Source organism: Bombina bombina, chromosome 2 (genome assembly GCF_027579735.1).
Source record: "Bombina bombina isolate aBomBom1 chromosome 2, aBomBom1.pri, whole genome shotgun sequence".
In the NCBI taxonomy this organism is placed as follows: Eukaryota; Metazoa; Chordata; class Amphibia; order Anura; family Bombinatoridae; genus Bombina; species Bombina bombina.
The window spans coordinates 1,052,544,966-1,052,568,972 of NC_069500.1; positions in this window are offsets into that span (position 1 = coordinate 1,052,544,966).

Genomic DNA, 24,007 nt, shown 5'->3' on the forward strand with positions numbered 1-24,007 from the left:
CAAGATATACCTACAATAGACCAATGGATCTCAGAGGTCAACCACACCTTATCAATTGAAAAAATGTACTATTGCTTTATAGGTAAGCGAGATGCTATAGCCGAGCATCTCTCTGTGTTTCTTTAGGAACAAGGATCCCAGAACAATGAACATGATATATAAATCCTCAGATTACTGAGATCTGGAGTGTAGCTATCAGTGGCTAGTACCCACGCATACCAAGGAGCTGATCAGTTCCAGAGAGCCAGAGAGAGGCTATATGGTAGATGTTACATGGAATTACATTAAGAAGCTGTTCAGCATTTTATGCTATGTAAGATATACTACATGTACTGTGCCTCATCAGCCCCTATCCTCCCATTCCCCCCTCTATTCCCTTTTTTTTCTTTCTTTCCCTTTTTTTATTCTTTTTTTTCTTTTTTTTTTCTCCCTTCTTGTCTTTTCCTTATCTCCCCTCTTTTCACCTACGATCTTATGCCTCTTTACATATTATGTCTTAGCAATACTAAGATTCCTACCTCTCTTTACATGCATATTTGTAAAAATCTAGGTTGTATATTATGTTCTCCCCGTTAAAGCTGCATTTTGATTGAAATTTTGTATTCATGCTAACTAAAGCAGCAATGATGTATTCTTTAACAATTGTTCAACCTAATAAAAATTATTCAAACAAAAATCAAATTCTCACCTACTCTTACTTTCCATCTTGCTGCTATTAGCATCAGTCGACATCTCTTCAAATCCTGGGCCCACCCACATGCCCACCATTACCCAATCACGCACTCCTTATAAAAACTTTAACACAAGCAACACACATAACCTCACTTCCATCCAATGCATCCCATATGCACACACTCCTTTCACTTGTGCACTATGGAACTCTCATTCTGTCTGCAACACACTTAGAACCATTCATGACCTGTTTATATCAAATGCTTTCACCCTTTTAACAATTACCAAAACCTGGCTATCTTCTTCCGACACCATTTCCACTGCTGCTCTCATACATGGTGGTCTTCACTTTAGCCATACCCCTAGGTCAGGTGAGAAACATGGCATCTTTGTTGCAGCCCTCCTGCACTTATCAATACCTACCTCCAATCCCATCTCTCTCCTTCTCCTCCTTTGAAGTCCACAGTGTTCACCTGTTCTACCCCCTCTCCCTCAAAGTGGCAGTCATCTATTGCCCTCCTGGACTGACCTCCCAATTCCTTGACAATATGCCACCTGGCTTCCTCACTTTCTCTCTACAAATATACCAACCCTAATTCTTGGGGAAATCAACATTCCCATTGACAACTCATCTGCCCCTGCTGCCTATAAACTTCTTTCACTCACATACTCCTTCAGTCTCTCACAATCCACCCTATTCCCTACTTATTGTGATGGACACTCCATCGACCTGGTATTTTCCTACCTCTGTTCTATATCTGACATCACCTGTCACCCTTTTCCCATTTCAGATCATCACCTGGTCACCTATAATATTAATACAACAGCTAAACACACTTCTCCATCCCACACCTGTAGAAATCTACATGCTGTGGATCTGCTCCAATTTTCAAAAATCATTCAAGATCTCCTCCCTTACACTTCCACTATATCCTGCCCTGATCTCACTACATCCCACTATAACTAAACTCTCTCCTCTGCACTAGACATACTTGCCCCTCCCTGACTACTCAAAATATCACGCCGTCAGTTGCAGCCCTGGCACTCTCAGCAAACACACAATTTGCAAAAATGGTCCCGTGCTGCTGAGCGTGTCTGAAGGAAGACTCACTCTGAACCTTATTTCATACACTATAAGTTTATTCTTCATTCATACACTTCTGCCCTTCACTTAGCCAAGCGAACCTACTTCCCTTCTCTCATATCTACTCTTTTCTCAAACCCTAAATGACTCTTCTCCACTTTTAGCTCTCTCCTCTACCCACCTTCTCCACCCCCACCCGTTTGTCTATAGTGCTGGAGACCTGGCAGACTACTTTTTAAACAAAACACATACTATTCGAAGCAACATCCCAACACCAACCTGCAATATTCCAACAGGTCCAGTTACTCCCTCTACCACCCTCTGCATCTTTCATCCAGCCACTGAGAACTAAGTTTCTTCCTTACTATCTTTCTCAGGCCTCACTACCTGCCTGCTCGACCCTATCCCTTCCCATCTAATACCCTCCCTGTCTTCCACCCTCACTCCTGCTCTCACTCACATCTTCAACCTATATCTCTCTACCGGCTCATTCCCATCTTCTTTCAAACACAGAAAAGTCACTCCCATACTCAAAAAACCCTCCTCAACATTAATTCTCCTGAAACTACCGCCCCATATCCACTGCTTTCCACTAACATCAAAACTCATTAAAAAACTAGTTTACAAACGCCTAACCCACATCATGTCCACCAACTTCTTACTTGACCGCCCCAAACACTCAACTGAGACTGCCCTTACCAAGGTTACTAACCATATTTCTCTCTGTTTAAAATATTGGCCGACTACTCTATACTCATCTTACTTGACCTCTCAACTGCCTTCAACACAGTTGACCACCCCCTCCTCCTACAGACCCTTAGCTCTTTTTGGCCTCTGTGACACTGCTCTTTCCTGGATTCACTCCTATCCTTTCTCACAGTTCTTTTTCTGTGTCATTTGCCGGCGACTCCTCATCTGCAATGCCTCTATCTTTTGGAGTACCTCAGAATTTTTTCTGGGTCCTCTACTCTTCTCCATTTATAATTCTTTCACTGGGTAAACTTATCAACAGTTATAGTTTCAAATATCACCTCTATGCTGTTGACACCCAGATCTACCTCTCCACCCCTGCACTCTCTCCCTCTGTCCTTTCAAATGTCAGTGACTGCTTATTCTGGTATTTTTTTTCTGGATGGCCTCTCACACCTAAATATAAGCATGTCCAAGACTGAGCTCCTTCTTATCCCCCAATCTAGCTCTACACCGTCTTCTGATTTCTCTTTCCTGTTGAACGGCATCACCATTTCCCCATCAGCCAAAATCCACTGCATAGGAGTTACACTTGACTCAAATCTATCTTTCATCCCCCACATCCAATCGCTTTCTACATCCTGCCACAACCATCTATGCAATATTTCAAAGATCCGCCCTTTTCTCAGAGCTAACAATACATAGCAAATAATCCACTCCCTTGTTATTTCCCGACTTGACTACTGCAATAACCTACGTACTGCCTTCCTCTTTCCCACCTCTCCCCCTTCAATCCTCAACTGAGAATGCCCTTACCAAAGTAACTAACAATCTTCTCTCTGCTTAAAATATTGGCCACTACTCTATACTCATCTAATTGACCTCTCAGCTGCCTTCAACGCAGTTGGACCACCCCCTCCTCCTACAGACACTTAGCTCTTTTGGCCTCTGTAAACACTGCTCTTTCCTGGATTCACTCCTATCTTTCTAACAGTTTCTTTTTCTGTGTCATTTGCCGGCAACTCCTCATCTCCAATGCCTCTATCTTTTGGAGTACCTCAGAATCTTTCTGGGTCCTCTAGTCTTCTCCATTTATACTTCTTTCACTGGGTAAACTTATCAACAGTTATAGTTTATAATATAACCTCTATGTTGTTGACACCCAGATCTACCTCTCATCCCTGCATCTCTCTCCCTCTGTCCTTTCAAATGTCAGTGACTGCTTATCTGGTATTTTTTTCTTGATGGCCTCTCACCACCTAAATATTAACATGTCCAAGACTGAGCTCCTTCTTATCCCCCACTCAAGCTCTACACCGACTTCTGATTTCTCTATCCCTGTTGATGGCATCACCATTTCCCCATCACCCAAAATCCGCTGCATAGGAGTTACTCTTGACTCAAATCTATCTTTCATCCCCCACATCCAATCACTTTCTACATCCTGCCACAACCATCTACACAATATTTCAAAGATCCGCCCTTTTCTCAGATCTAACAATACAAAGCAAATAATCCACTCCCTTGTTATTTCCCGACTTGACTACTACAATAACCTACTTACTGGCCTTCCTCTTTCTTGCCTCTCCCCCCTTCAATCCATCCTAAATGCCTCTGCCAGGCAAATCCACCTTTCCGGTCGCTCTGTATCTGCTGCACCTCTCAGCGAGTCCCTTCATTGGCTCCCCATTCACAGCAGAATTAAATTCAAAATTCTCACCCTTACATACAAAGCTCTCACCAACGCCGCTCCCCTCTACCTATCCTCTCTAATAAACAAGTATACTCCAGCCCACTCACTAAGATCCAACAATGACCTGCTCCTTCCATCCTCGACTATCACCTCTTCCCATGCTAGACTGCAGGACTTCTGTCATGAAGCACCTACCCTCTGGAACACTCTCCTCATGCTATCGGCTTTGCCCTAATCTTTCTTCCTTTAAATGGTCCCAGAAGAATTTTCTGTTCAGAGAGCCTACCACCCAACTCAATAATACATTTATTTTACTTACCTAACAACAGTTCCCTCACCTAACTTTTCATTAACATCTTCTCAATCTTTCAGTCCTCACCTCCTGTTTCTCAACCTCCTACCCTTCTAGATTCTATTACCTCCTGTATGCGTTTGAAAATTTTGTCTTGTCTCTTACAAGTTTTATATCATTGTTTTATGTTAAATGAATTGTATCCATGGACAGTGACGCAGAATATGTATATGTATGTCATAAATAAAGTATGATAATAAAAAAAGAAAATAACTCATAATACTCAAAAAATCTTAATTCTGGCGCTATAAAACACTCTAGCAGAAGCACAAAATACTGCTCACTTGTAATCTGCACTTTATTGGTAGCAGTGCTTAAAAATGAATAACGCATTGAAAATCACCAACTGTAAATGCAACACTCCCACTTTCAAATTAAACCCCACTATGCTCACCCAGCACAAAAATGTACACACTCACTGAAAACACTCAAAGACTAAACACTGCAGACACCTAAAACAAGCATATTCACATTTTGAGACCCTGCCTACAAATCCCCATAATGCTACCCCTTTAAATTATACTACAAAACACAATGAAAAGGAGATATCCTTACAAGAGGCCCCTAACTTCTCAAAGCTCCCTATGAATATCCTAATGACTTGTATAATTAACACTCACCTTTCAAAATCCCCCTAACATTATGGTCTGTCTAAACAAACAGTCCTAGTGAATGGCCCACTAGCCATACACTTTGCACCCAAGGGATACCCTAACCAAGTCTTCAAATCCTCCAACTGATGGGAAGGAAGGTAATAGTGTTGTCAATATTACACTGTCAGAATGCCATGTATATAGAACTCCCACATCACTAGATCCAAGAGTTGAGGGTTTTATTTCTCGTGTAAAATAGGCTTTCAATCATTTTTTCATACTCTAAAATCACCTGATAAAAAAGATGTTCCATGAAATTTCCCTGATATATATCAAAGGAGTGTAAATATTTTAAAATTTAAATTTGTTATAAGCATTAGCAAATATTTGTGGAGTGAGAAAAATATACTTATCAGACATTAAAGCCAGGAACATTGGAATCTAGCCAATAGAAAGTGACAAGAAGTATTACTTTCACTTCTAAAATCAAAACAGCATGATATACACTAAGATATTTATGCACTGAAATCTGGGGATTTTTAGTCTATTAATCAACCTTTTCATCCCGAAACACATTCATATCTTCTTTTCACAGAGTTTCTCACACTTTGCTGAATCTTTCTTCAATTTTCACTACATCTTGAAATTAAAGTTCAGTAAAGTTTGTTTTATTGGAACTTGAATGAAATTGTTTTACATTTACATATTCATTTGACAAAATGGTCTCTGATTCTAAATAAATGTAAGGATCTTTGGTTTCTAATATATAAATAACTTTAAAGTGACAGAGTATGTGATTTTAAACATCTTTCTGATTTACTTCTATTATCAATTTACTTTGTTCTTTTGTATCTATTGTTTAAAAGCAGGGATATGAGCTCAGGTGCCTGCCCATGTCCGGAGAACTATATGCAGCAGTTTTGCAATAATGTTTTCCTTTGCAAGAGCATTAGATGGGAACACTATTTCCTGCATGTAGTGCTCCAAACACCCACCTATTTATCTCTTCTACACAGAATACCCCCGAAAATACTGTCTAGTATAGGTTATTTAAAAAAAAAAAAAAGCAGCATCTTTATTTTTTTATAAATTAGTGCACTAGGCAATATTTTAACGGTTAAAGCTTGTGGGTCTATGTGAACTGTGTGTTCCAAGTAAATATATACATATATGCTTATATCCATATATATTTGTATGTATATACACATATTAACACATAAATATATATCTGTATATCAGCATGAACATATATATTTATATTGCTGCCATTGCTGCGCGATCTTACCCCTTCTGCTGGCGCTGAAGGTTCTGATGCCGTCTCTGACAAACACATCAGAATGAGGTTCCATAGGAGCCTTTGGAAGCGCACTCTTGTGAATGCAATGCTTCCCAGCTATTGCTGTGAACTTGTAATATCAGCACACATTAGCATGCACTGGTATTACACAGTGGAGTGCAAATATTTATTATTAATCAAAGCGATATTTTAGAGCTCCACTTGTAATCTGGCCGTATCTATTTATCCATTTTCCCTTAGTTTTAATTGTATTAGCAGTTAAATTACTACTGGGTGATGAAATTCAGTAAATTAGCACTAGTCAGAGGTTTTGCTTATAAAAATAAAGCTGCCTATATGTAATTAACATAAATCTGACAACATTTTCTTTCTTAGAGCCCAAAGATTGAAAGACCTCTGCTCTTTTGAAATATTATATCAGAGGTCTTGTCAGCACTTCCAGGTCTTTCAAATAATTTTAGAAAATTAAATTTTAGCTTAAGAGATGTTTATTTGGCTATGCAGATTTCATATAGAGAAAAAGAGCCACCTACATTACAATTTTAACGCTGAAAAAAAAAGCCCACAAAGATTTTGAGTAATTTCTTTCCATGCTAGTTTTGGATCTTTATGGCCATTAGTGATTGTGTTTGATAGAACCACAAAAGTATTGCTTAACACTTTATTGGCATTGGTGAACTCTCTTCTGTCTAATATTACATGTCTTTAGAAAAGGATAGCATGACGGTTAAACAGTACTTCAGCATTCTTTTGTTCCTGATCTCTTGCATTAAGGACTATCAGGCTAATAGAGCACTTGAGGAAAGCTCCAGAAAACATAAAAAAATACCCAAACTGGACAGGAGTAAACACTGTATCTTCTGTTTTCCCATCATATTGACAAATGCTCTCTGTGGTTATATTTTGATTAATGTTATTACTACTACTACGACTAATAATAATAATAATAATACGTAATAATAATAAAACCAGCACCAACATCATCTTTTGTAACATTTTTCTCCAGGTTTTAATCAAAGCTCTTTAGCTATGTTACATTTACATAAGAGCTTTAGACATTGTTGGTCTTGAAAGGCTTTTATCAACAGGTAGAGAGTTCAAGGGAGACAGAGTGGCATGAATAATATAGCTCATATGCAACAATTCATTTGAATAAAAAATCTTTACAGATTTATTTTTAGGGTATTTAATGATTTAAAAGTGTGTGTTGAGACATAGGACACCAATAATTCTTTAAGGTAACTTGACCGCTGACCATGTAGTTATTTGTAGAATAGAACGTGAATTTGGATTGGAGGGCACTATTTTATTGTGTATCAGTGTAGTAAATAGAGGATGAAGGTCATGAGGCAAACTTTTGACTGGCCACCTATCAGCCTTGCCACTGTATTAAAAAATGTGAAATATGATGGAATAGCTTTTGTGGTAGACCTTAATAGAAGTGCATTGCAATAATCCAGATGAAACATCATCCATCACATAATAGAAATATTTAACGATTTTTATTCTCCAAAAAAAAATCATCAAATAATTTGCATAGTCTGGAGAGTACAAATGATTGTCTACTCTTATTCACACAAAACCCATCCACCATACAAAACCGCTCAATTGAGCTGAATGATACTTATGAAATTAATGCATTTGCACATCATTCAAAATAAAAAAGCAAAATAAAGAAAAAAAAGATAATAATATATATATATATATATATACTACCCCCAAGGCGTCCAAGGGGGTAATGGACCAGCACCACCTGCAGTTTTAAAAAAAAAATATAAAAAGTAATAAGAAAAAAAGAAAAAGTCTCTCAGCCTTAATGGTGCATCAGCACCATTAAGGCTGATAGATGTTTTCTTTTTTTCTTATTACTTTTTATATTTTTACCTTTGTTAAACAGTAACTCTATTTTTGCTCAGGAGCGCTGCATCTGTCTTTAGCCATTTGGCGGTAGTGTTTGCAACAATGTTTACAGCAATGTTGTACACATTTACTAACACTGCTGCCATATAATTCTACAGACATTTCTACGGCAACAGAGTTTGTAGCTATATAGAGTACATTTCTATTAACATTGTTGCAAATACTGCTGCCAGGTGGGAATAGACACATGCCCGCTCCTGAGCCCAACTATGATTACTCTTTAACAAAGGTACCAGTGGAAATAGGCAAAATTTATAATAGAAGTGCATTTTAAATTTACTTCAAATAAAATGCTCTATCTGAATCATGAACGTTCAAGTTTAATTTTAATGTCCCTTTCATTTTAAAATGTCAATTCTGAAGCTAAAAATGTATGAAATTTCTAAAGTGGTTTGTTTTTGTTTTTGTCTTGAGAAGATTATTTTTTTAATCTCTGCTTTTTGTGCTTAAAACTATTAGACCAACATACTTCAGATCTATAAGGTTTCAAGGGCTTTCCATCTGTTCTAGAATTCTAATTTTTAAAAAAAATTGTCACTGCATTCAATTGTTATAAACATAATGCTGGCTCAAAACAAACATTTATTCAGCATATGGTTATTAATAAAGTTTATATTCTATTTGTAAATCCATTTGAAGAAAGTGCATTAAGTCCCATAAATATCATGTGTAGCTAAGGAAACTTTGAAATACATTTTTTTACAAATACGTTTCATCATATTTGTTTAAATATTGAAAGTCAGCTGAATGATTAGGATAACACAAAGCACATAAGTCATATAAATAACATACACACATTTCACTAAACATGTTTCTTTAGTGCTTTGCAATTATAAATATTTAGCTAGGGTATTTTTTTGATATACAGTATATACATCTTATTTATTATTCATACAAAAGTTTTAAAATTACAAGGACATTTGGAACATTAAGCTTACATAGGCAACATTACAAAAAAAAAATATACAAAGCCCATTACAGTTGGTACCATGATCTATAGCTGTCAATTTTCACATATTTATAACAGAATGATGCAGTAAAATGTTAAATTTAAAATTATAAAAATAACCTTTGTTCTTCAAAATAAACGTATGTATTGTAAAATATGAATGATCAACACGACTATTCCTTTTAATTACAAAGGTATGTATGTAAACATTAACTGGAAAACCATTCGTTTGAAGGTTAAAGATAATATGCTTTTAAAGTGCATATTTAAAAGTTTCCTTTTTCTATATGAATATTTTGGCAATGGCACAAAATTGCAATCTTTAAGACTACTATATTCTGAAATTCTTCAGAATATAAACTATCTACACTTGTTTTAGAAAAAAACTGCCATCTGTTGATGAAATATGTTCATCTCATAAGTGAATATCATGTATTTTGACAGCTAAATATGTTTTGACTATACATTTGGCTTTGTGCCATTGGTTTTCTTCAGCACATTCAAGTATATTTTCTTGTTATCTACAGACAGATAGGTAATGGATTTTTGTGCACTGCAAAATCTGAATGATAAAAAACATACTACATAATTTTACTAACTTTTTTATTATTATAATATGAAATCATAAGGTTACTGCCTAATGGCCATATAATAAATGGAGGGCTATATATATATTGCTGTTATGAAAGCAATATTAGCGCTCCACTATTATTATTATTATTATCATTTATTTGTATAGAGCCGCCAAATTCCGTAGCACTATGTAATACCAGTGCCCGCTAATGTGCATGTGCAGTGGTATTTCAAGTTTTAAGCAATGCAAACGGGACCTCGCGTTCGCATTGCTGTGAAGCATTGCGCTCACGAGAGCATGCTTCCATCAACTCTTAAGAGAGCCTCGTTTGATGTCGTCATTTGGGACACATTTATAAAATTAACTAGAGATCTGATCTCTGGTTAATTTTATAAGCACAAATTGTACCGGTTGGATAGTTATTGTTCGCCTGCAAATGGGCAAATTTTCCCACTTGCGGGCGTGCAATAATTTAGCGCTTCACTTGTAATCGAGCCTTAAATGTTTAAATTGTAAATGCTTTGTTAATATCAATAGAAATGAAGTAAGCTGTGTAAAAAGTACAGTTGGTAGTTGAATTGAAGATCACAGAAACAACACGTTTGAACATAGACCCAATGCATAAAACTCAGTCCAATATAAATTTCATAATACTTAAAGGGATATTATACACTGAATTTGTCTTTGCATTAATACTTTGCAGATGATCCATTTATATAGCCTATAAATATTTTTTTTTAAATGCATTGTTTTGATTATTTTTAAATAACATTGCTCTGATTTTCAGACTCCTAACAAATTCCCAAAGTTTTAGGAGAATACTGATGTATACCTACTCCTGCTTGCTCCTGTTTGTGTAAAGAGTATTTTCATATGCAAAGGAAGGGATAGGGGAGAGTGTCTGTTTTTCACACTTGCAGTGTGTGTTTCAGCTACCTTTTTAACAGAGCTAAACTGGGAGCTTCTAAGTAAGTTTTTAAATGGTTTTATACTGATTTTTAGATCAGTTTCTGTGCATTTTATTCTTTATAGTAGTGTCTATTGCATTCAGTTATATGACATTTGGTGTATACTGTCCCTTTAAGTAGCTTGCAGTAACAAAGTCCAATGGAAACTAATGCTTTAAATGTGCAGTTGAAGGTAAGGCTGTCATGGAATTTAAGGTAGGTACACCAGGTACAACTGGATTAAGGAAAGCTTAAACTGATACAGCAGATACAGGATACTAAATAGGCACTCAATACCCACTGGGTAATATTAGTGAGACTGTCACAGGATACCTGGTAAGTACAGCAAGTATAGCTGGTTCGAGGAAAGCTGTCACTAGTATAGCAGACATAGGATTCTCAGCAGACACAGAAAACCCAGCAGGTACTGTTGGTGAGACTGTTATGGAATACCATATAGGTACAGCAGACACAGCTTAGGAATATCTGTTTACAAATACATAGACCATATTCCCCTATGTGAAGAAAATTGGAATGTGAAATATTCACAGTAAATACACAGTTATAAACTTTATTAAATATGAATATTGCATAACTATGATTTTTCATGTTTTTATCTACTTAACTGAAAAGGGTCCAATGCATTTATATTTTTGTCTATATATATATAAATACACACACATAAATATACTGCAAATAAAACTTGTTTGAATATATTTCAAGACCAGTGAGTGCTTTGTTCCACATCTACTATATACATATATACATATATATATATATATATATATATATATATATATATATATATCAATGAACAAATGGCTGCACTCACTGGTCCTTTTCAATCAAAAATATTTTTTTCTGTGACGTTTCGGGGACCGTATCCCCTTCCTCTGAGGAAGGGGATACGGTCCCCGAAACGTCACAGAAATAAATATTTTTGATTGAAAAGGACCAGTGAGTGCAGCCATTTGTTCATTGATATTATTCACTTTTTGCATGCACCCTGGCACATTGAATTTGTAAGTGAGAGTGCTCTCCTGCTGCTTATATTATATATATATATATATATATATATATATTATATATATATATATATATATATATATATATATATATATATATATATACAAAAATAAGAAAAAGACCACTATTTTCCAGCATAGAATTATTTACCGAAAATAACCAACTTTAACAAGACTTTTAAAGCAGAGTATGAAAGTACAGCCTTGCAAAACACAAATGAAATTCACTGTTCATAGCAGAAGAATTGATCCCATCATAAAACTTTGAAATGCTGTTGCTAATCAATCGTTACAATGTTGTTGCAAAGTATCCCATCCAACACACCCCTATGCTACGGGCTGATGAAATAGCAGCACCGTGAGGCTCACAAAAGGTATATGCCTTGCCTAATTCTGCACTGACGATATGACAAATGTAGATTACAATATATCAAAGTAACAAATACATGAGAGTCAATTAAGGTAAAAGCGGTGTGTTGGAACCAACAGTTGGCCTAAATATTCAGATGTGGATGGGATACTTTGCGATGTGGATGGGATACTTTGCAACAACATTGTAACAAATGATTGACAACAACATTTCAAAGTTGTATGATGGGATAATTCTTCTGCTATGAAAAGGGAATTTCTTTTGGTTGGACATTTCATTTGTGTTTTTCAAGGCTGTGCTTTCATACTCTGCTTTAAAAGTCACATTAAAGTTGGTTATTTTCAGTAAATAATCTGGTGCTGGAAAATAGTGATATTTTTCTTCTTTTTGTATATATCTAATATTTTACCACTACCCTGCACTGTGAGTGTATATATATATATATATATATATAGTTATACATATATATATATATATATATATATATATATATGTGTATATATATATATATATATATATATATATACATACATATACATCTTTGCACATGTGTGTGTATCTATCTCAATGTTAAAGCCCTTTGTCTGCCTTATTTTTTTCTAAGACCTCATATTTTTAAGCCCTTATAACTTTTTTGTGCAATTTTTTTTAAATAATTATTATTAGATGGTGTAATTATGAGTGTAAATAAAACAGAGAATGGTTTTCGGGGGGCGCTCAGTAAGCTCAAAACGTTAGAGATATGGGTATGATCACATTAATAATGGGGACCTTAATAAGGGTGTTCTCAAATAATTATATATATATTAATTATATATATTTGGACTCTTTTCCTTTTTGGTAAAAAATTATTGAAGGATAAATCACTCTTTTTTTTCTTTTATTGAAAAATACACCTTTATGTATTTATTCGTGAATGATCTACAGAAGAGCAAAAAATTCAAATGTATATATATATTTGGACTCTTTTCCTTTTTGGAAAAAAATTATTGAAGGATAAATCACTCTTTTTTTATCTTTTATTGAAAAATACACCTTTATGTATTTATTCGTGTTTATTATAAATTTGCATAATGGTTGTTATGTTCTTTATTAGTTTTGAATATATGAAACATTAAATGTGAATTCTAATGTTTATAAATTTTATCTGTACCCAAATAAATATAATGTCACATTGAAACACTTCCGGACTCTCAGTTTAAAGCCTCTATATTTGTGATATGGTTAAACCAGGTACATTTTTTTTTTTTTTTTTGACTAGTATATAGTGAAGAGAACTTGAAAATATATGCCAATTTTATAAAAAACTTTTACTTATTAAAAAACATTACATAAAAATCATAAAATACAAAATTATACAATTAGCAGATTGTTCCTTTAAAAACAAACAATTAAACTTTCTTCTAAGAAAACTTTTGATATGCGTAGATATTTAAAATAAATTACTAAGCTTATAACTTTATGCAAGTAACTGTAACTGTACTTTGTAATGCATTTTTGATTTTATTTTGTGACAATTTTTTGTTTCACGAAACAGTTAACCAGAGCCCTGAGAACGCGGAAAAATTTTCTAGGGTAAATCGCCATTTGTGCTCCAATGACCGCATTTACTTTCAACTTGTAATACTAGCGGTAAACCCGAAGCACGCAAACACTTGCGATAAATGCCTTTTGGCTTGCACGTAACTGTTAAGGATCCATACATAAACTAGTCCTTAATTGTTGTATTTGGTCTTTTGGTATCTGACCCCAATGGGTAATTTGTTTGTCTGTTTTCTTTGCTTATTCTGTTTCCTCCTCTCTCCCTTCTAGTCCTTTTTGAGGAAGGTGAAAAACTGTTCTAATTCATTTTTTTTAATTAGATCTCATACCTCCCTTCTCATTCTTGACAGGAGACACATAATTCCTCTGATCCCTATATACACTCCTGAAACCTTTTTGCTGATTCACTCCCAAATCTGCTCAGATGCTTCCCTTAGCCATCCCTATAGTATTAGTCTTGCCATATTTGAGTATTAGTTTAGGATTTGACTTTGAATTCAAGTTATGACCTTGTTTGTTTACCTTATTGTAGTAGGTAAAATTATCCCCTGAATCCACATCAGAATATGAGATCGTAATTTTTGTTTACATAAGTCTATTCTCTCCTGTCTTGACTCCTACTCCTAGACCTGTGTGGATTAAACCTCCCCCTAGATCTACTTCTAAACCATTTTTTTGTTAGGTATTTCATATACTTAGAATGTTTGGTCTCAATTTACTCTTACTTTAATTGTGCAACAGTTTCTTTCAACATTTTATATTGTAAATAATTGGAATCTTATTGAAATATATCTAACTCTCTTTGTAGTGCTGTTATTTTTTTCTCTAACCAACAAAAACTGTTTGTCCTTATGTGCTATCAGAAGAACAATTCATTTGAATAAACATTTCTATAGTGTGTTATTCCATAGGTTGATAAAGTCAATGGCCCCAATGGCCCCAAGTTATCACAGTCTGGCGGACCTGATCCGACACTGCGGATCAGGTCCGCCAGACTTCACTGAATATGGCGAGCAATATGCTCGCCATATTCAGCATTGCACCAGCAGCTCACAAGAGCTGCTGGTGCAATGCCGCCCCCTGCAGACTCGCGGCCAATGGGCTGCCAGCAGGGGGGTGTCAATCAACCCGATTGTACTCGATCGGGTTGATTTCCAGCGATGTCTGTCACAAAGACTCTGAGTCTTTGTGACCGCTGCTTCATAACTGCAGTTTCTGGCGAGCCTGCAGGCTCGCCAGAAACACGGGGCATCAAGCTCCATTCGGAGCTTGATACATATGCCCCAATATCATCTTTTTCAAAAGTAGGGAACTTTTTAATCTGTATAAATAACTGGTAAGACCTCACCTTGAGTATGGAGTGCAGTTTTGGGGGCAAATCTCAAAAAAAGATATTAGAGTGGTAGAAAAATTTCAGAGAAGCGACACAAAATGAACAAGGGGAATAGAGAATATAAATTAGGAGGAGAGGTTAGCCAAAGTGTGTCTGTTTTCTCTAGAAAAAGGCACTTGCGAGGTGATATAATTACTTTATAAATTCATATTCTAGACCCATGTAAAGAGCAACGTAAATGTTTTTTTTACAGTAAGAACGACCAAATTGTGGAACTCAGTGTCTAAGGAGATAGTTAATACAAATACCTGGATAGAAACAGAATTAAGTTATATGATTGCTCATGTTAAATGGGTCACCTTTTAAATAGGATTAAGTTTAGCTCAATTGGAGCTTTTATTGTAAATCAGGTAGGATCTGTATAGGTTGAACCTAATGGACTACTGTCTTCTTTCAATCTCCTGTAGCTGTGAAGAAAATGCGTCATGAAAATTCTGCTTCTACGCCAACTCTAAAGTGGTGTTTCTCTATCCCCTGAGACTTCTCCGAATGGGGTGACTTACAGTTCCTGCTCATGTGCGATTAGCCATGTGTGAGCAGGGGGCAGTGTTGCACAAACGGTAGCTTGTGCAATGATAAATGAGGGCAGCGTATTGCAGTCCGCTAGCCTTGAAGCTGGGTGGACGGCGGTGGAGATATCCACCCTTTTCCATCTGGACATTCTTAAACCTAACCCATAAAGAGATTAGATCCTTGCTCTAAATAAGCAAAGCACTGTATTGAGCTGCATGCCCGCAATACTAGTATATTCAACTGGACTATGATTGAACGGGTGTTTAGGAGAAAACAGAGAAAGGTTATTGTGAAAGGAGAAACCTTCTGGATATTCACATTAAAGGGACACTGTAGCCAAAAAATTTCTTTTGTGATTCAGATAGAGCATGACATTTTAAGCAACTTTCTAATTTACTCCTATTATCAAATTGTCTTCATTTTCTTGGTATGTTTATTTGAAAAGCAAGAATGTAAGTTTAAATGCCGGCCCATTTTAGGTGAACAACCTGGGTTGTCCTTGCTGATTGGACAGCACCTTTAAACAAGTGCTGTCCATGGTTCTGAACCCACAATTTGCTGGCTCCTTAGCTGAGATTCCTTCTTTTCAAATAAAGATTGCAAGAGGATGAAGAAAAATGGATGTTAGAAGTAAATTAGAAAGTTGCTTACAATTACATGCCCTATCTGAATCATGAAAGAAAAAATTTGGGTTCAGTGTCCCTTTAACACCAAAAGGTTTTAAGATCAGCATTTGATCTCAGAAATTTCTGGGAAATGCTTAGGCCTCTAGTTATCAAGCCGTAAACCTCAAATACGCTGGAATTCCGCAGCATATTTGTGGGGAGGCTGATTCGCCTAAGTTATCAAGCCCTAAACACCGGCAAAAGTAGAATATAGTGACGTAAGCTTTGATCCGCCGGACTCAGTCCGACACAGATCGATTCTTACGTCACTCCAGATGTTCCGAACGCAAGTTCGGCACAATCTGACTACTTTTGGAAGTTAACAAATGACTAGCAGGTACGCTCTGCACTTTTCCGGCCCAGCGTACCTGGTTTTCAATCCGCCGCCTTGGATGCGGCGGATCCCATAGGAATCAATGGGAGTCTGACCATAGCGAAAGTTCATGCTCGCTGCTGCCCGACATCCCATTGATTCCTATGGAAACGTCTGCACCTAACACCCTAACATGTACCCCAAGACTAAACACCCCTAATCTGCCCCCTACACCGCCGCCACCTATATTAAACATGTTAACCCCTAAACCGTCGCTCCCGGAGCCCACCACCACTCTAATAAACTTATTAACCCCTAAACTGCCGCTCCCGGACCCCGCCGCAACTATAATAATTATATTAACCCCTAAACCGGTGATCCCGGACCCCGCCGCCACCTATATTAAACTTATTAACCCCTAATCTGCCCCCCTACACCGTTGCCACCTATAATAAATTTAGCAACCCCTATCCTTCCCCCCCTACACCGCCGCAACCTATAATAAAATTATTAACCCTTTAACCTAAGTCACTAACCCTAACACCCCCCTATCTTAAATATTAATTAAATAAATCTAAATAAATATTACTCTTATTAAATGAATTATTCATATTTAAAACTAAATACTTACCTATAAAATAAACCCTAATATAGCTACAATATTACTAATAATTATATTGTAGCTATTTTAGGATTTATTTTTATTTTACAGGCAAATTTAAATTTATTTTAACTAGGTACAATAGCTATTAAATAGTTATTAACTATTTAATAACTACCTAGCTAAAATGAATACTAAATTACCTGTAAAATAAATCTTAAGTTATAATTAAACCTAACACTACACTATCATTAAATAAAATAAATTAATTAACTACAAGTAGCTACAATTAAATACAATTAAATAAACTAACTAAAGTACAAAAAAACAAGCACTAAATTACAGAAAATAAAAAAAGATTACAAGAATTTTAAACTAATTACACCTAATCTAAGCCCCCTAATAAAATAACAAAGCCCCCAAAAATAAAAAAAAATCCCTACACTAATCTAAATTACAAAAGTTAACAGCTCTATTACCAGCCCTTAAATAAACCTAACACTACCCCCCTGAAGATCTCCCTACCTTGAGTCGTCTTCACCCAGCCTGGCCGAAGTCATCATCCAAGGGGCGCTGAATATGTTTTCCATCCGATAGAAGTCTTCATCCAAGGGGCGCTGAAGAGGTCTTCCATCCAATAAAAGTCTTCATCCAGGCGGCGTCTTCAATCTTCATCCATCCGGAGCGGAGCCATCTTCAAAGCAGCCGACACGGAGCCATCTTCTTCCACCGATGCCTACTTGCCGAATGAATATTCCTTTAAGTGACGTCATCCAAGATGGCATACCTCGAATTTGATTGGCTGATAGAATTCTATCAGCTAATCGGAATTAAGGTAGGAAAAAATCTGATTGGCTGATCCAATCAGCCAATCAGATTGAGCTCACAGTCTATTGGCTGATTGGAACAGCCAATAGAATGCAAGCTCAATCTGATTGGCTGATTGGATCAGCCAATTGGATTGAACTTCAATCTGATTGGCTGATTGAATCAGCCAATCAGATTTTTCCTACCTTAATTCCGATTGGCTGAATCCTATCAGCCAATCGGAATTCGAGGGATGCCATCTTGGATCATCAGCTGCTTTGAAGATGGCTCCGCTCCGGATGGATGAAGATTGAAGACGCCGCCTGGATGAAGACTTCTATCGGATGGAAGACCTCTTCAGTGCCCCTTGGATGAAGACTTCTATTGGATAGAAAACATCTTCAGCGCCCCTTGGATAATGACTTCGGCCCGGCTGGGTGAAGACGACTCAAGGTAGGGAGATCTTCAGGGGGTAGTGCTAGGTTTATTTAAGGGGGGTTTGGGTTAGAGTAGGGGTATGTGGGTGGTGGGTTGTAATGTTGGGGGGTGGTATTGTGTTTTTTTTTACAGGCAAAAGAGCTGATTACTTTGGGGCATGCCCCGCAAAAAGCCCTTTTAAGGGCTGGTAATAGAGCTGTTAACTTTTGTAATTTAAAATAGGGTAGGGCATTTTTTTATTTTGGGGGGCTTTGTTATTTTATTAGGCGGCTTAGATTAGGTGTAATTAGCTTAAAAATCTTGTAATCTTTTTTTTATTTTCTGTAATTTAGTGGGGAGGGGTTGTACTTTAGTTAGTTTATTTAATTGTTTTTAATTGTAGCTACTTGTAGTTAATTAATTTATTTTATTTAATGATAGTGTAGTGTTAGGTTTAATTGTAACTTAGGTTAGGATTTATTTTACAGGTAATTTTGTATTTATTTAAGCTAGGTAGTTATTAAATAGTTAATAACTATTTAATAACTATTGTACCTAGTTAAAATAAATACAAAGTTGCCTGTAAAATAAATATAAAACCTAAGATAGCTACAATGTAATTATTAATTACATTGTAGCTAACTTAGGGTTTATTTTACAGGTAAGTATTTAGTTTTAAATAGGAATATTTTTTTAATGATAGTGTAGTGTTAGGTGTCATTGAAACTTAGGTTAGTTTTTATTTTACAGGTAAATTTGACTTTTATCTAGGTAGCTATTAAATAGTTAATAACTATTTAATAGCTATTGTACCTAGTTAAAATAAATTTAAATTTGCCTGTAAAATAAAAATAAATCCTAAAATAGCTACAATATAATTATTAGTAATATTGTAGCTATATTAGGGTTTATTTTATAGGTAATTATCTAGTTTTAAATAGGAATAATTAATTTAATAAGAGTAATATTTATTTAGATTTATTTAATTAATATTTAAGATAGGGGGGTGTTAGGGTTAGTGTTAGACTTAGGTTTAGGGGTTAATAATTTTATTATAGGTTGTGGCGGTGTAGGGGGGCAGGATAGGGGTTGATAAATTTATTATAGGTGGCGACGGTGTAGGGGGCAGATTAGGGGTTAATACGTTTAATATAGGTGGCGGCGGGGTCCGGGGGCGGCGGTTTAGGGGTTAATACATTTATTATAGTGGCGGCGGGGTCCGGGAGTGGCGGTTTAGGGGTTAATAAGTTTATTATAGTTGCGGCGGGGTCTAGGAGTGGCAGTTTAGGGGTTAATAACTTTATTTAGTTGCGGGGGGCTCCGGGGGCGCCGGTATAGGGGGTAGAACAGTATAGTATAGTGTGGGTGCTTAGTGACAGCTTATCAATAAAGCTGGAAAAAAGCCGAAGAGCAGCGAGATTGGATGAGTGATAACTATCACAGTCCACTGCTCATCGCCCCGTACTTGGTGCGTGGCTTTTTTTAATTGGTGGACATATTTGAATCCATGGTGTTTTACCATCCAAATATTATCTGTTTTGATACACCAAAGATTTTTTTCTAACATGATTTTCCCCCCAATATAATATATTTACCCACTTTGTAATCATAATGAGTAAGATTGCATATTAATACACCTACAGGTATTCCAACAAGTCATCAGTTAATTTGTGTGATTATATAACAAAATATTAATTTAATATATGGTATGATTCCACCTTAAAATACTCAGTAATGAAGTTCATGTGGTATAGGAGAGTCCAATCAGTACGAGGCTTGAATTTTAAAAATGTAGGTATAGGTTTGAAGTTTTAAACATCTATGGTTATTGTTTAAGCAGAAACAAGTCAGATGTTTGCAATCTTGTCATTTTAATTAATATTTTATTATGTGACAAATACATTTTGGGTTTGCCAACATTGCTTTATGAATTTCCATTGTATGAACTTTGTCAGTCTTCGCACCTCATGTATATTGTATGACCATGGCTTTCTATTCTGCATATGGTATATTAGCAGTGGGTTGTGGATCCATAACAGCTTTTTCACCTGTAGATATTGACTCTTTGTGAGTAGATATGTTTGCACTTCAAGACCCTATGAATACATGTTACAAGACTGGACAATTGTATTGGATATACACTGAAGTAATGGTGTTGTTAGGAGGTCAATATTTCTTTTAGGTCCACATGTTGGAGTTGGACTGCTTAGAGAATGCAAGTATGCTATTTTATGTACAGGGAGTGCAGAATTATTAGGCAAATGAGTATTTTGACCACATCATCCTCTTTATGCATGTTGTCTTACTCCAAGCTGTATAGGCTCGAAAGCCTACTACCAATTAAGCATATTAGGTGATGTGCATCTCTGTAATGAGAAGGGGTGTGGTCTAATGATATCAACACCCTATATCAGGTATGCATAATTATTAGGCAACTTCCTTTCCTTTGGCAAAATGGGTCAAAAGAAGGACTTGACAGGCTCAGAAAAGTCAAAAATAGTGAGATATCTTGCAGAGGGATGCAGCACTCTTAAAATTGCAAAGCTTCTGAAGCGTGATCATCGAACAATCAAGCGTTTCATTAAAAATAGTCAACAGGGTCTCAAGAAGCGTGTGGAAAAACCAAGGCGCAAAATAACTGCCCATGAACTGAGAAAAGTCAAGCGTGCAGCTGCCAAGATGCCACTTGCCACCAGTTTGGCCATATTTCAGAGCTGCAACATCACTGGAGTGCCCAAAAGCACAAGGTGTGCAATACTCAGAGACATGGCCAAGGTAAGAAAGGCTGAAAGACGACCACCACTCAACAAGACACACAAGTTAAAACGTCAAGACTGGGCCAAGAAATATCTCAAGACTGATTTTTCTAAGGTTTTATGGACTGATGAAATGAGAGTGAGTCTTGATGGGCCAGATGGATGGGCCCGTGGCTGGATTGGTAAAGGGCAGAGAGCTCCAGTCCGACTCAGACGCCAGCAAGGTGGAGGTGGAGTACTGGTTTGGGCTGGTATCATCAAAGATGAGCTTGTGGGGCCTTTTCGGGTTGAGGATGGAGTCAAGCTCAACTCCCAATCCTACTGCCAGTTTCTGGAAGACACCTTCTTCAAGCAGTGGTACAGGAAGAAGTCTGCATCCTTCAAGAAAAACATGATTTTCATGCAGGGCAATGCTCCATCACACGCGTCCAAGTACTCCACAGCGTGGCTGGCAAGAAAGGGTATAAAAGAAGAAAATCTAATGACATGGCCTCCTTGTTCACCTGATCTGAACCCCATTGAGAACCTGTGGTCCATCATCAAATGTGAGATTTACAAGGAGGGAAAACAGTACACCTCTCTGAATAGTGACTGGGAGGCTGTGGTTGCTGCTGCACGCAATGTTGATGGTGAACAGATCAAAACACTGACAGAATCCATGGATGGCAGGCTTTTGAGTGTCCTTGCAAAGAAAGGTGGCTATATTGGTCACTGATTTATTTTTGTTTTGTTTTTGAATTGCAGAAATGTATATTTGTGAATGTTGAGATGTTATATTGGTTTCACTGGTAAAAATAAATAATTGAAATGGGTATATATTTGTTTTTTGTTAAGTTGCCTAATAATTATGCACAGTAATAGTCACCTGCACACACAGATATCCCCCTAAAGTAGCTAAAACTAAAAACAAACTAAAAACTACTTCCAAAAATATTCAGCTTTGATATTAATGAGTTTTTTGGGTTCATTGAGAACATGGTTTTTGTTCAATAATAAAATTAATCCTCAAAAATACAACTTGCCTAATAATTCTGCACTCCCTGTATACTATGTCCTTACAGCTCAAGCTTGAGAGCTTTTGGAAACGTTGTATGTTTGTCTGTTCATCAGTATTCAAGCTGAGAGAACTTGTTGTGCAGTGTATTGTGCCTGTGGACACATTGGAGGGTAGTTATCAAGCCGTCAACCTCAAATACACTGGAATTCAGCAGCGTATTTGTGGCGAGGCTGTTTCGCCTTAGTTATCAAAGGCTTGAGACCGGCAAAAGTTGAATTTTGTGACGTAAGCTTCGATCCGCTGGACTCAGTCCGACACAGATCGATTCTTACGTCACTCCAGATGTTCCGCACACAAGTGCGGCACAATCTGACTACTTTTGCTAGTTATCAAATGACTAGCAGGTACGCTCGGCACTTTTCTGGCCCAGCGCCCTGGAGGCAGAGGATCCCATAGGAATCAATGGGAGTCTGACCATAGCGAAAGTACAAGTTCGCTGCTGCCAGATATCCCATTGATTCCTATGGGAGCTGTCTGCACCTAACACCCTAACATGTACCCCGAGTCTAAACACCCCTAATCTGTCCCCCCTACACCGCTGCAACTAAATAAATATATTAACCCCTAAACCGCCACTCCCGTAGCCCACCGCAAGCTACTCTATACATATTAACCCCTAAACCGCCGCTCCCGGGGCCCACTGCAAGCTACTCTATACATATTAACCCCTAAACCGCCGCTCACGGAGCCCACCACAAGCTACTCTATACATATTAACCCCTAAACCGCCGTTCACGGACACCGCAGCAACCTACATTATACCTAGTAACCCCTATCCTACCCCCCCTATACCGCCGCCCTCTATAATAAAGTTATTAACCCCTAATCTGCCCCCCCCTACACCGTCACCACCTATAATACATTTATTAACCCCTATCCTGCCCCCCCTACACCCGCCGCCACTGTAATAAATTTATTAACCATTAAACCTAAGTCTAACACTAACCCTAACACCCCCCCTAACTTAAATATTAATTAAATAAATCTAAACAATATTTCTATTATTAACTAAATTAATCCTATTTAAAACTAAATACTTACCTTTAAAATAAACCCTAATATAGCTACAATATAAATAATAATTATATTGTAGCTATCTTAGGCCTAGATTTGGAGTTTGGCGGTAGCCCTGAAAACCAGCGTTAGAGGCTCCTAACGCTGGTTTTAGGCTACCGCCGGTATTTGGAGTCAGTAAAAAAAGGGTCTAACGCTCACTTTTCAGCCGCAACTTTTCCATACCGCAGATCCCATTACGTAAATTGCGTATTCTATCTTTTCAATGGGATCTTTCTAACTCCGGTATTTAGAGTCGTGGCTGAAGTGAGCGTTAGAATTCTAACGACAAAACTCCAGCCGCAGAAAAAAGTCAGGAGTTAAGAGCTTTTTGGGCTAACGCCGGTTCATAAAGCTCTTAACTACTGTACTCTAAAGTACACTAACACCCATAAATTACCTATGTACCCCTAAACCGAGGTCCCCCCACATCGCCGCCACTCGATTAAATTTTTTTAACCCCTAATCTGCCGTCCGCCACCTACGTTATACTTATGTACTTCTAATCTGCTGCCCCTAACACCGCCGACCCCTGTATTATATTTATTAATCCCTAACCTGCCCCCCACAATGTCGCCGCCAGCTACCTACAATAATTAACCCCTAATCTGCCGACCGCAAAGCGCCGCCACCTACATTATAGCTATGTACCCCTAATCTGCTGCCCCTAACACCGCCGAACACTATATTATATTTATTAACCCCTAATCTGCCCCCCTCAACG